Below are 11788 nucleotides of genomic sequence, written 5' to 3' on the forward strand. Positions count from 1 at the left end.
TTGATTCTCTTTTTATTTTTTGTGCATCTTCTGTAGGTTTTCGCTTTGTTGTTTACATGAAGCTTACATAAAACAACTTATAGATGTAACAGTCTATTAAGCTGATAACAACTTAACCTTGATAGCATAGAAACACTATCCTTTTATTCCCCTCCCTATATTTTATGCTTTTGATGTCACAATTTAGCTCTTTTTATACTGTGCATCCACTAACAAATTCTTGTAGCTAACAGTTATTTTTAATAATTTTGTCCATAAATCTATATACTAGAGTTAAGTGATTAACAAAATACCATATTACAGATTTAGAGTATTGTGAGTTTGACTATATACTTGCTTTACCAGTGTATTATATTTGCATATGTTTTACTATTACCAATTAGTATCTTTTCATATCAATTTGAAGAATTCCTTTCAGCATTTCTTGTAAGGCAAGTAGGGTGGTGATGAACTCCCTCAGCTTTCTTTGTTTGGGAATGTCCTCTCTCCTTTATTTTTGAAGGACAACTTTATTGAAATATTCTTGGTTGGAATTTTTTCTTTCAGCACTTTGAGTATATGGTCCTACTGTCTCCTGGCCTACGTGGTTTTTGCTCAGAAATCTACTGATAGCCTTATGGGGGTTCTCTCATATGTGAGGAATTTTTTTCTTTTGCTACTTTGGAAATTCTCTCTTTGACTTTGATTTTATTTGATTTGGGGAAGATTGGGGTTGAAATTAGGAAGGGACCTATGAGCTTCATGAATTCAAATGTCCAAATCTCTCCCCAGATTTGGGAAGTTCTCAGCCATTAGTTCTTTGAATAAGCTTTCTACCTTTTTCTCCTTTGCTCTTTTCTGTCTCTTTTCTCCTCTGGGACTCTAATAATGCATACATTGTTTCTCTTAATGGTATCCCATAGTTTATGTAGGCTTTCTTCACTCTTTGTCATCCTTCTTTATTCCTTCTCCTCTGGATAATTTTAAATGATCTGTCTTGTACTACATAGATTCTTTGTTCTGTTTTGTCCAGTCTGCTGTTGATGTTCACTATTGTATTTTTCATTTTATTCACTGTATTCTTCAGCTCCAGAATTTCTTTTTTATGATTTCTATCTCCCTGTTAAACTTCTCATTTTGTTCACATATTGCTTTCTTGATTTTTTGAACTGTCTTTTTGTGTTTTCTTGTAGCTCACTCAGCTTCCCTAAAAGCTATATTGAATTCTTATTGGGCAAATTGCAGAGCTCCATTTCTTTGGAGTCGCTACTAGAAAATTATTATTCTTTTGTTGGTGTCATGTCTCCTAATTTTTCATGTTCTTAGAAGTCTCACATTGGTGTCACCACCTTTGAAGAAGCAGTCACCTTCTGCAGTCTTTACTGACTTTCTGTGGGAGAGAAATACATTCCTTCTGCCCTGTTAAGGATTCTGAGGCTCTGTCAGATCTTTCTTTATGCATATGCCTGCTTCACTTTTCCTTTCCCTCTTATGGGAAAGTTTTTAAGATTGTATTCCTTTTCTGGATCCTGCAAAGCCGGGCTGGAAGCTGACAGCCTCTCTTGTTTGCGCTCCCTAGGGCAGCACTGAATGTTCACACTTATGTGCTTTCTTCCAGTCCCATAGAGTAGGCCACCTTTCTGCACATGCTCATCGGACATTTGCAAAGGTTCACTCTCTCCACTGTCAGAGGAATGACAGAGAGCAAGCCACAGGGTGGAAGGGTGTGTGGTTGAGGACTGTGGAGCACTGGGGATGCCTGTAGATCAGTTGGGAGGATCTGTAGGTGAGGTATCCCCAGCACTCCTGGGTGGGCTTCCTGATGGAGCCCTGAAAGCATATGATCCACATCTAACCCCTGGCTACTGTTCTCCTCAGCTACTCACCACCTTTTTTTTTTTTTTTTTTTTTACCACTTGTCTTTTTTTTATTATGGGATTCACTGATATAGTCTTTTTATAATTACTATTATAGTAGGACAAACTTCTGCCATCTTATTCTATATTCGTCTATTCTAATTGTTATTACTTTTTTATCTTTCATTGCATGAATAATTTTATTTTGTTGATTTACAAGTTACAGATTCTATATTATTTTCACGAGCAATAACTTAACTTAAGATTCAACTGATTTCTTAAAGTTATACATTCCTGTTTCTTTCTGATTCACAACAAATATATTATCTTTTTTATGTTACTTTGGTATTTCTTCATGACTCCACAATGTATGTGTGTTCTAGAATTTTATTTCTGGTTATGGATGTAGATTTTCTTTCTTTATTCTTCTTTGAATCTTACTTTTTAAAAAGATAAAAGTATACTTTATAAGGATTAGTATAATTTATATTATCATTTTTATGTTTCATATTATTTGCATCATCCTTCTGGGTTTATTTATCCTCTTATAGAAGCATTTCTTTTAAAAGTGTTACCAAATTTGTTCTTTGTGTGGCAAGTCTTCCGATGTGTTCTTTTATTTTACCACTCCATTTATGTATCTGACTTCTTAAGGTGTCTATTTTCTTTATCTATCTTTTCTCACCATACTCAGAGATATCCAACTTTTTCTACTATAGGAAATATATTATTATTTCCTTCTTTTTTTGTCCCCTTCTCTTCACCTATAACTCTTATTATCTAGCTTTAATCTGGAATGTGCATTTATCTTTTGGTGCCTATCTATCTATCTATCTATCTATCTATCTATCTATCTACCTATCAATTTAATCTAATACCTTTATTTTTTTCTGTTGCTTTATGGGAGTTTATCAGATCTGATCTTTTAGCTCACTATATTTGTTTTGTTTCTATCTCTCCTGGTGTTAGCCACATCAATTTTATTCTTTATTTCATTTATTATGTTTTTCAGTGTATTTTTTCATAGTTATTTTTATAATGTTTTGTCCTTCATTTTGCCAGTATCATTCTTATCTTTTTGAGAAAATTATACTTATTTTAAATTCTTGATGTTTCTGTTGTGATAATTCTTCTTTGTATCGTAGGTTTTCTGGTCTGTAATCTTGCCTCCCCTACCCCTGCAGTGGATATATTCCTCAGCTTGGTGGAACTCATGAAAAGCTTCAGCTATACTGTCTAGTGATGTGTATGGGAAGAAGCTTGGTTTGTGACCTTCTGAATGAGGTAAAAGAAGTGACAAATATGATCCTCAGGCCAGAGAACCCAAGTCATAATAGAACTATTCTTTATTTGGCTTATTAAAAAATTATTTTTTTAATTTTGAATTTTATTTTAAACTCTTTGCATGAAGCAACATTGAGAGAAGACTACCTGTTTAGTTTTGTAATCCATAAATTCCACAACCCCTGGGGGCTTAGAAAGAGAGGATAGAGGAAAGAACGCCCAAGAGAGACAGATCAGTCCTCACTGACTTTATTACCTACTCACCCTAGCACTGCTCTGATATTATCCTGAGAATACTAGGCAGGTAAAGCTGTTTTTTTTACTCTTATCTGCAGTGGTGACAGGAGGGATAAAACTCACTAACTTATACATTTAGACATTGAACATTCGAAGAGTCCAGCTGCAGAATCAGTAATCTCATTCCTTTGCTTATCTATGACTTGGAGTGTTTTCAAAGTAAGTATCAACATAAAGCCAGCTTAGATGAACAGTTTCAGAAGAATATGACTTGTTTTTGGAAGAGATCATTTAGAAAGTGATACATTCCTTCCCAAATTCATTTGTAAATGCTTATTGTGTAAAGGCTAGATCAAGCCCTGGCTAGCCTTCCTAAACTTTGACTTAAAACAAGTACTCTTCTTTCTTATCACAGCATACTCGGAGATATCCAGGGCACATGGAGTTGATGGTAGCCCAGTCCTAACAATCTGCTGCCAAGTGTTCTGATTGGCTTAATCTGATCTTCACAGATCTAGATAGCCGAAGATGCCACTGGACGTAAGACGAATGGGAATAAGTTGGCATTGCTGCAAAGAGATTTCAAGTATAATGGCCAACATTTTTACAGTCCCAGTTATACTAAACCTATGAATTAAATGCCTATTCTGACCAGTTAAGCCCCTGTTTCTTGAAAAGGATATAATTTACCATTATCATATTATTATAATGGATATAATTTATTAACACAATAAGAAATGGCTTTTTTGATATTTTACTCCTATTATCTCATTTAATGCTCAAAAGTATCCTATAAGATAGACACTACTTGGGGCTGGCCCCCTGGCCTAGTGGTTGGGTTTGGCGTGCTCTGCTTTGGCGGCCTGGGTTAGGTTCCAGGGCATGGACCTACACCACTTGTTCGCAGCCATGCTGTAGCAGTGACGTGCATACAAAATAGAGGAATATTGGCACAAATGTTAACTCAGGGAAAATCTTCCCCGCAAAAAAAAAAAAAAAAAGAAAGCAAAAAGAAAGAAAAAAAGATAGACACTACCATTGTCCACATTTTAGAACAGAGAAAAGTAAACCTTAGAGAGGTCAAGTAACTGTTCTAATGTGACTCTAGTAGAAGGTTGAGAATCTGGGATTTGAACTAAAGCCTATATTTTTAACCACTCTATGGCATTGTCTTCCACTTCACCATAGGTTTTGGTAGAAATATGGATTTGGGGGAACTTAATGATTCAGATGTGGCTTTTTAAATACATTTCTCTATCAATTAATAGGTAGCTCTATGAATTTGGAATAAATTGACAGTCAGCACTAATCTCTAGCTTAGCCATCAAAGAAATCCAAATTTTCAAAACAGCAATGGCTTTACATAAAAGGCTTTCTATTAAAAATATTATACACACTTCAATATTTTCTGTAGTTCTGAAAATTTTCTCCCACGATCAGTGCAATACAGCTTTTTCTTTAGATGCCTCAGAAGCATCATTCCACTCATTATTATTACCATGTACAAAGCATGTGAGGACACCAGATGATGTTCCATGTGTACCTCGAACAGTAACCATCATTATACAGTGCTTTAGGATATAACTAAGCTATGCAAGTACTCAAATTTCCAAAATGTCTTTATTTCTGTTGAAGTTGAGACCCTACAACCACCTATTCAAATTTAAGTTGTTGTTACCTTGAATCTATTTGTGGAGTTCTTGGTAGGGTAGTCAGTCCCAGTTGGTTGCTAAGAGTCATAATTTGGAACATTCTAAATATAAAAATGTATTGATATTTTATGTTATTTTTCACTTTATGAAACAGACATCCATGGCTTATGTTAAAAACAAAAGCAAAAATTTGGGGAAAAGTTAATATAATGGAGCTATATCATGGAATTTGTCTTATCTAATACCTAACAAAAGTAAACAAAAAAATGAAAATAAAATCACAATAGAAAAAAAAAATCACCAGAAACTACCAAAGAGAGAGAGGGAGATCTCAGCCATTAGCTTAAAAAGATGTCAGCTATGAAAAACAATGGTAGATCATGTCTAGGAGAAGTGAGAGGCTCCTAACCTTTCCTCTAGAAACCTCTTCTAACATAACTTCTAAAAAATGGGTGTATAAGTTGACAAAATCTTGAGGATTTTTGTCTCATATGGAGAAAATTGGAGCAAATATCTATTCTTTATGAAATTTTTCCTCTATGGAAGGATGGAAGTTGTAATGGCTACAGTTGAAAGATAAATGAAAAAGGAAAAGAGAATCAAAATTATTGACACTTTGGGAGAAGCATAGTCTCGAGGGCGCGATGATGAAGAACAATGCCGGTGCTAGAGTTCCTTCAAAACAATGCTGATAATGTCACTTCTTTTCTTAGAACTTCTCTTGACTCACCAATGTCCAAATAAATCCATGGTTTGTAATTAAATACTTTCATGATCTGGCCACTCTTTCTCACTCTAAATTCTGAACTTCCTACTCTATTTCCTAAATAAGTAGTATGTTTTGCCTTTTAAATTTCAAGTCATTTCCAAGAAACTGTTAATGCTTTCCAACTGTTCTTTTTATCCATTCTCATTCATCCTTCTCTAATCATACTTACCATGTTATTTTATTTTTGTAAACTTATTTCACAAATTTACACTTTATACACTTTTCTATCACACTAGACTGCAGATTCCTTCAAATTAGGACATATGTCTTTCATATTTTTATCTTCAAAGGCCAGTTCAGCACATGAAATGTAGTAGGCACTCAATACATATTTATTAAGTGAAATATATTTTCACTGAAATGTACTCTGTTTTTTTAATCTTCACAATCTTTTTGATGGTGTCCTTGAACGCCTGCTTCACGTGCTGATTTCTCAGCGTAAATGAAAGAGTTTAACAAGGGAGTAACTGAAGTAATGAGCATAGCTGTTGCTTTGTTGAAAGCCCCTTCTTCTTTTGCAGAGGGACTAATGTACATAAACACGCAGCTACCATAAGAGGGGGAGATGACAATCGTGTATCAGGAACAAGTGGAAAAAGCCTTTGTCCTGTGCTAGGCAGAAGAGATCCTCAGAACAGTCTTGAAAATGTTTGTATAAGAAAGTGTCACCAGCACTAGAGTAACCACCGGTGTCACAACTGCCAGGAAGATGACCATCAATTCTAGAGGCTTGTGTCTGAGCAGGCAAGCTCCAGAAGGGTCCCATAGTCACAGTAATAGTAATTCAACACACTGGAGGCACAGAAATCCACCTGTCTCATCAGGATGATTGGGGGAAAGATAGTTAGGAATCTCCTCAGCTAGAAGCAGAACATAAATTGTAGGCAGACTCTGCTGCTCATGATGGTCAGGTAATGCAGGGATTTGCAGATGGCCACATGGCAGTCATAGGACTTAGAAGCCAGGAGGTAAAACTCTGTTGCCCCAAGAAATATAGCAAAAAAACAGAGTCAAGCATTCAGCAAAGCTGATGACCTTATTTCCTGTTATCATGCTGGTCAGAAATCTGGGAATAAAAGTGGATGTGAAGGAAATTTCTAAGAAGGATAAATTCAAGAGGAAGAAATGCACGGGGTTCTGGGGCTGGGGGTCTACTAGAGTGAGAATGATGATGATCAGATTTCCTAGGACATTTAGCATGTAGGTGAGGAACAGAAAGATGAGTATCACAACCTGGACTTCAGGTTGGTTTGTGAGGCCCAACAGAATGACCTCAGTAAATGTGGTCCTGTTTTTCATTGCTGACCTTTAGTAGAACTAAAGGGAAAAGGTGAGTATGAAAAAAATCAAAGTTTCTCTGAGTGGGAGAGATAAAGCTCATTTTAATCAACAGGATCAGGTCATATATTACTCTTCACCCAATTGACCCAAACCAGTATCCCGTTGGACTGGACTTGGCTCCACAGAAGCCCCACGTCTTCTACCTAAGTGAACTTATTTCTCAAGTCTTTGTAATTCCTCAGGTTGATAGATTCCTGGACACTTAAGAGAATCTATTACAGAATAATTACTCAATTTTTTTCAGAAAAATAAGTTCTCAAACCAATCCTTTCCCCCAAAATGTTTATGAAATCTCCATAGTTAAGTCACTTTCCTTTGACTCTATTAATCTCTTCTATTTCTGTGCTCTTAGTAGAAATATCTCGAGTTGATTCTGTTTTCTGTGCTTTCCTTTCATTCCCTTGGAGTTTTTCTCTTTCTGTGTTTTTTTTTTCTCTCCCCTGTACTATTTGATTCTTCACTGGGTATCTGCCATAGGTCCTCATCTCCATTACCATCCAAATTTCTGACTTCCTTGTTTCAGAAACCAATAGGAATTTCCCCACATAGATAATGCTGAAGTTCTTGATGCATAATTGATTTTTATCAACACTTTTGCTTCTTTTTCAGGATGAGTTTGCCATAGGCCTTTAGGCCTTTAATATCTTGTTTCAGTACCCTCTCCCTTTATATTGTGAGCCTTATTGTGTACAGGAACAGGGCTCAGGCATCAATAAATTATATTAATTAGCATTTTCTTATATGTTTCTCTGCCACATTCACAGTCTCCTAGGCACTGATTTGGGATATATATCTGAGAAAAGATTATCTTGAGAGATTCACAGACAGCATCTCAGAGTGGATTTTGCTCAAAGTATTACAGAGTCCTCAATGGCAAACTCAGGATGACAGTTTATCATGTCTCAAGCTTTCCCATCCTCTATCTTGCCGTGCAGATACCAGGAAGGATGACATCCACATCTCTGACAATAAGAGTCTTTTGTACAGAAATTGGTAATCCCAAGGAAAGAAACTTGGGTATGGTATCCTGTGTGCATTTTTAGATTTTTCTGATTAAGAGACAAAGATGATATAAAGAACCTCTCTAATTCACATGCATATGGGTTAGAAAAATCATATCCTCACAATCATTCCTGTCAATCTCCCCATTATTCCATACAGCTTTGGGAGGCACCAGGGGATGTTAAACATTGACCTGGCTCCCCTGCAGCCCTCCCTTCCCTGTTTGTGCTAACCTGTGGTCTTTGGCAAGTACTACTCTTCCTCCAGATTTTCACAATTGATTGATTTCACGATCCACGTTTATAGAATAATAACACCAGTGACTTTAAAAACAGACAGTTCCCACATAGCGGACCATCTGAATGACTGCAGTGGGCTGTTTACCTTGTTGTTCGTAAGAGGTAGTCAAAGGTGAGATGTGCCACATGTGTCTCCAAGCAGTATAAAATGTAACATGTTTTCTATTGGCTCCCACCCACGTTCTACCCTCTTAATGCAAGTATCCAAGTTTGTGGGGCTTAACAAGGAAGGAAGTATATTGCCTTCCATTCTATGAATCTAAGCCAGAATCAAATCATAGTTCCTGAGAGACGTAGTCCTTCACATGTGTAATGAAAAAGAAAAACAAAGAAACAAACAACCTCGCTGCCCCTCAGCAATGATAAAATTAGAAGAGAGGAATTTAATAGATTAAAATTTCCTTGATATTTCTGTTCTAAGAGAGATTATTGTGAAGTCCTTAGAAGGCAGGGTATGGGCTTCTTTACAGTTTCTATGTTACTCAGGTTAACAAGCTTTATTTGCTCTTTTTAGAACAGACATGGGGAGAAATCAATTTCCTAAAGAAGTTAAAGATGCCCTTTGGACCCCAGTTCAAAAGAAGTAAATGAACCTCAATTGTTGACAACTTTGAGAACAAATTGTAAACATACAGCTAAGGAGAGAAGGTCCAGAGAGACCATGATAAGGGTTCATTAAGAGAATCTGCCCCAGTCATGAGGTTTGTGAACTTGAGAACAATATAAGGAGAACCCTGGGGATTAGTATTCCTGACCTAGTCATTGTTCCTATTGTTTATTTTGTTTAATAAGCCAATTTGGCCAGTGCTCAAACCTGATATAAATGAATGTCACTTCACATTGGGATTACTGAAACCTTAATGCCGTGATATCCTCCATTAAGATCCTCATACCTAATATTACTGAAATTAATATTCCATCTAATCAGCAACTGGAAAATATTTTGCTGTTGTAGATTTGGCTAATATGCCCATTCTGTGCATAGTTCTACAGCCTCTCAGAAGCAATTTGCCTTCACCTTTGAAGGAACAGTACATCTTTACTCGCCTCCCCAGGGGACATTTCAACAGCCTACCAATGTCCATACCTTTGCAGGCAAGGTCTCAACCACATCTAACTTATTCTAGGAACACAGATATGACATTCTCTTGGTTTATAACATCCTGCTGCAAGGAAATCCTGCTTAAAGGATACACTCACATGGGATATAGAAACACTTGTCACAGAACTTTCCAAACAGGGTTGGGCAATTGCATCCTGTAAAATTAAAGGCCCTGTTACTTCCGTAAAATTTCTGAACATTACTCATCAACCTAAGGATGATTCATACCTGATGCAGTAAGCAACCAACTCTTCACTTTCATCAGCACTTTCTCCTCTAAAGTGTACTCAGCATTTACTCTCTTTATTTGGGTTTCACAAGCAACATGTTCCTCATTTATAAATTTTATTTAAGTCCATTATGTTGTTACTCACAAATGGGCTCACTTTGAACAGACTGTCCAACAACAAAAGGCTCTAGAATGTGTCTAAATTGCAATAAAAAGGCACTCACATTAGTGTCCCACTCAGAGACTCCTTCATTGTGGAGGCTTCAACAGCGTCCTCTCATCCTTTCTAGAGTCCCAGGATCAGCTATGGGGGCCATAAGTTGTTCGTGGGTTTCTGGCACAAGAAGCTATCTTCTTTGGCTGCACGCCACACACCATTAGGATGGCAACTGTTGGCTACTTACTGAACTCTTCTTGAGATAAATTCTTTCACAGATCCTGAGCCTGTGACTCTCTGCACCCAGTTGTCCATTATGACTTGGATCATTGAGGGAGCTCGGTACAAAATTGTCATGGCCGCAGATGCCTCATTATTAAAATGAAAATGTTACTTATAGAGCTGAATCTGGGCCCCTGGTATATCCCACCTAAGAGGAGGAAGTGGTTTCCATGTCCCCAGTCCTTTGCTAGATGCAACGGTGCCTGAAAAGGTCACTCTTCTGCCATATCCATTGGCCACCAGTGGAGCTCTTTGGGATCATCTGAATGATCGGAAAAAGGAGTTTGTATCCCTTATAGATGTCAGCACCACCATCATACATGATGGAGTCCACTAAAGAGCTACTGCATTACATTCTCTAACTGGGACATCTCTAATCAAAGATGAGACCCAAGTGTCAGCACCGTCATCTTAGCAGGAGAGGATGTCCAGCCCAACAATTGGCCCCCTCTGCACTTTCTCATAGACTCTTGGACCATTGCCAATGGTATAGTCATCTGGTCTGCCCAGTGGCAGCAACAACAATTCCTTATCCAAGGTATTTTCCCCTCTCCATTGGGGTAAGGAACTCTGGGACTTTCTTGTCTCACAGATACCCAAAATATAAGTCAAGGTCACATGTGTTCTCCACATAGTAAAATTCAGTTTTCAGAGACTCACTACAATGCACAGGCTAATAAACTGGCTTGGATTTCTGTGAGAAATACTGGCACAACCTCAGATCCATCACCTATGTCAGCTGCATCTTCATCAACATCAAATCTTCAGGGAAGAAAGGAGTGGCCGTTAATAAGGTTATGTTGATGCTCACTGCTTCAATTCCCCCTTTTTTTAAGTCATTTATTTATAGCCTTCTAAACAAATAAGGAATAGAAGCCTTCAAAGATATAATAAAAAGGATTCCATTTCTCATTAAAACTTAAGACGGTATTGATATTTGAGGCTAAGTTAAATGTAAATCTGAACAACTCATGAATAATGTTCATGGATTTGCCAAATATATGATTTCTTCCTTTCTATAGATTTGTCAATCTAAATTTCCTTCAGGAACATTTATGTCTTATAATGAGAAAACCAAAATTAAGTTATTTAGTTTTCCTTTTTGCTTATTTTACATAAAATTATTCCTTTGACTAATGAGTGAACTTGAGACTAGATTCACAAAATACCCAATGTCAGCAATAGAAATGAAAATAAATGAAATTACATCTCTAGCCATACAGTCTTCTCATGATATGTATTCTAAATTCCAGAAACTGTTTCTCACTTGTTAGATATACTTTAGTTATCTAGTCTCTAAAACATCAAGAATAATTAAAAGTTGTGTACTGAAGCTCTAAAAGTTATCAAAACAAAATCGTATACTCTAGAGCTCTCATTATTAAAGGCTAGGGGAGTGACATCACAAGAGGGTGACATAGATCATTCCTGACTCAGTTCTCCTCACAGGAAGCCCAAATTCAGCTAACCATTGACTAGACACCATTGTGAAAATCCTAGAACCTGGGATTATGGCTGAAGCACTCCCTAGACCACAGGGACCCAGAATGATTGCATTAGAAAGGTGGGAAGAGTGAATTCACTTTGGCCATATGACCC

At 36.9% G+C, this 11788-nt stretch overlaps 1 pseudogene; it reads right to left on the reverse strand.

Moving 5' to 3' along the window:
* Positions 1-6112: 6112 nt before the first annotated feature.
* LOC131416524 (olfactory receptor 6C4-like) lies at positions 6113-7076 on the reverse strand (annotated as a pseudogene).
* Positions 7077-11788: the final 4712 nt, after the last annotated feature.

The sequence above is a fragment of the Diceros bicornis genome, chromosome 17, assembly GCF_020826845.1.
Source record: "Diceros bicornis minor isolate mBicDic1 chromosome 17, mDicBic1.mat.cur, whole genome shotgun sequence".
NCBI lineage: Eukaryota > Metazoa > Chordata > Mammalia > Perissodactyla > Rhinocerotidae > Diceros > Diceros bicornis.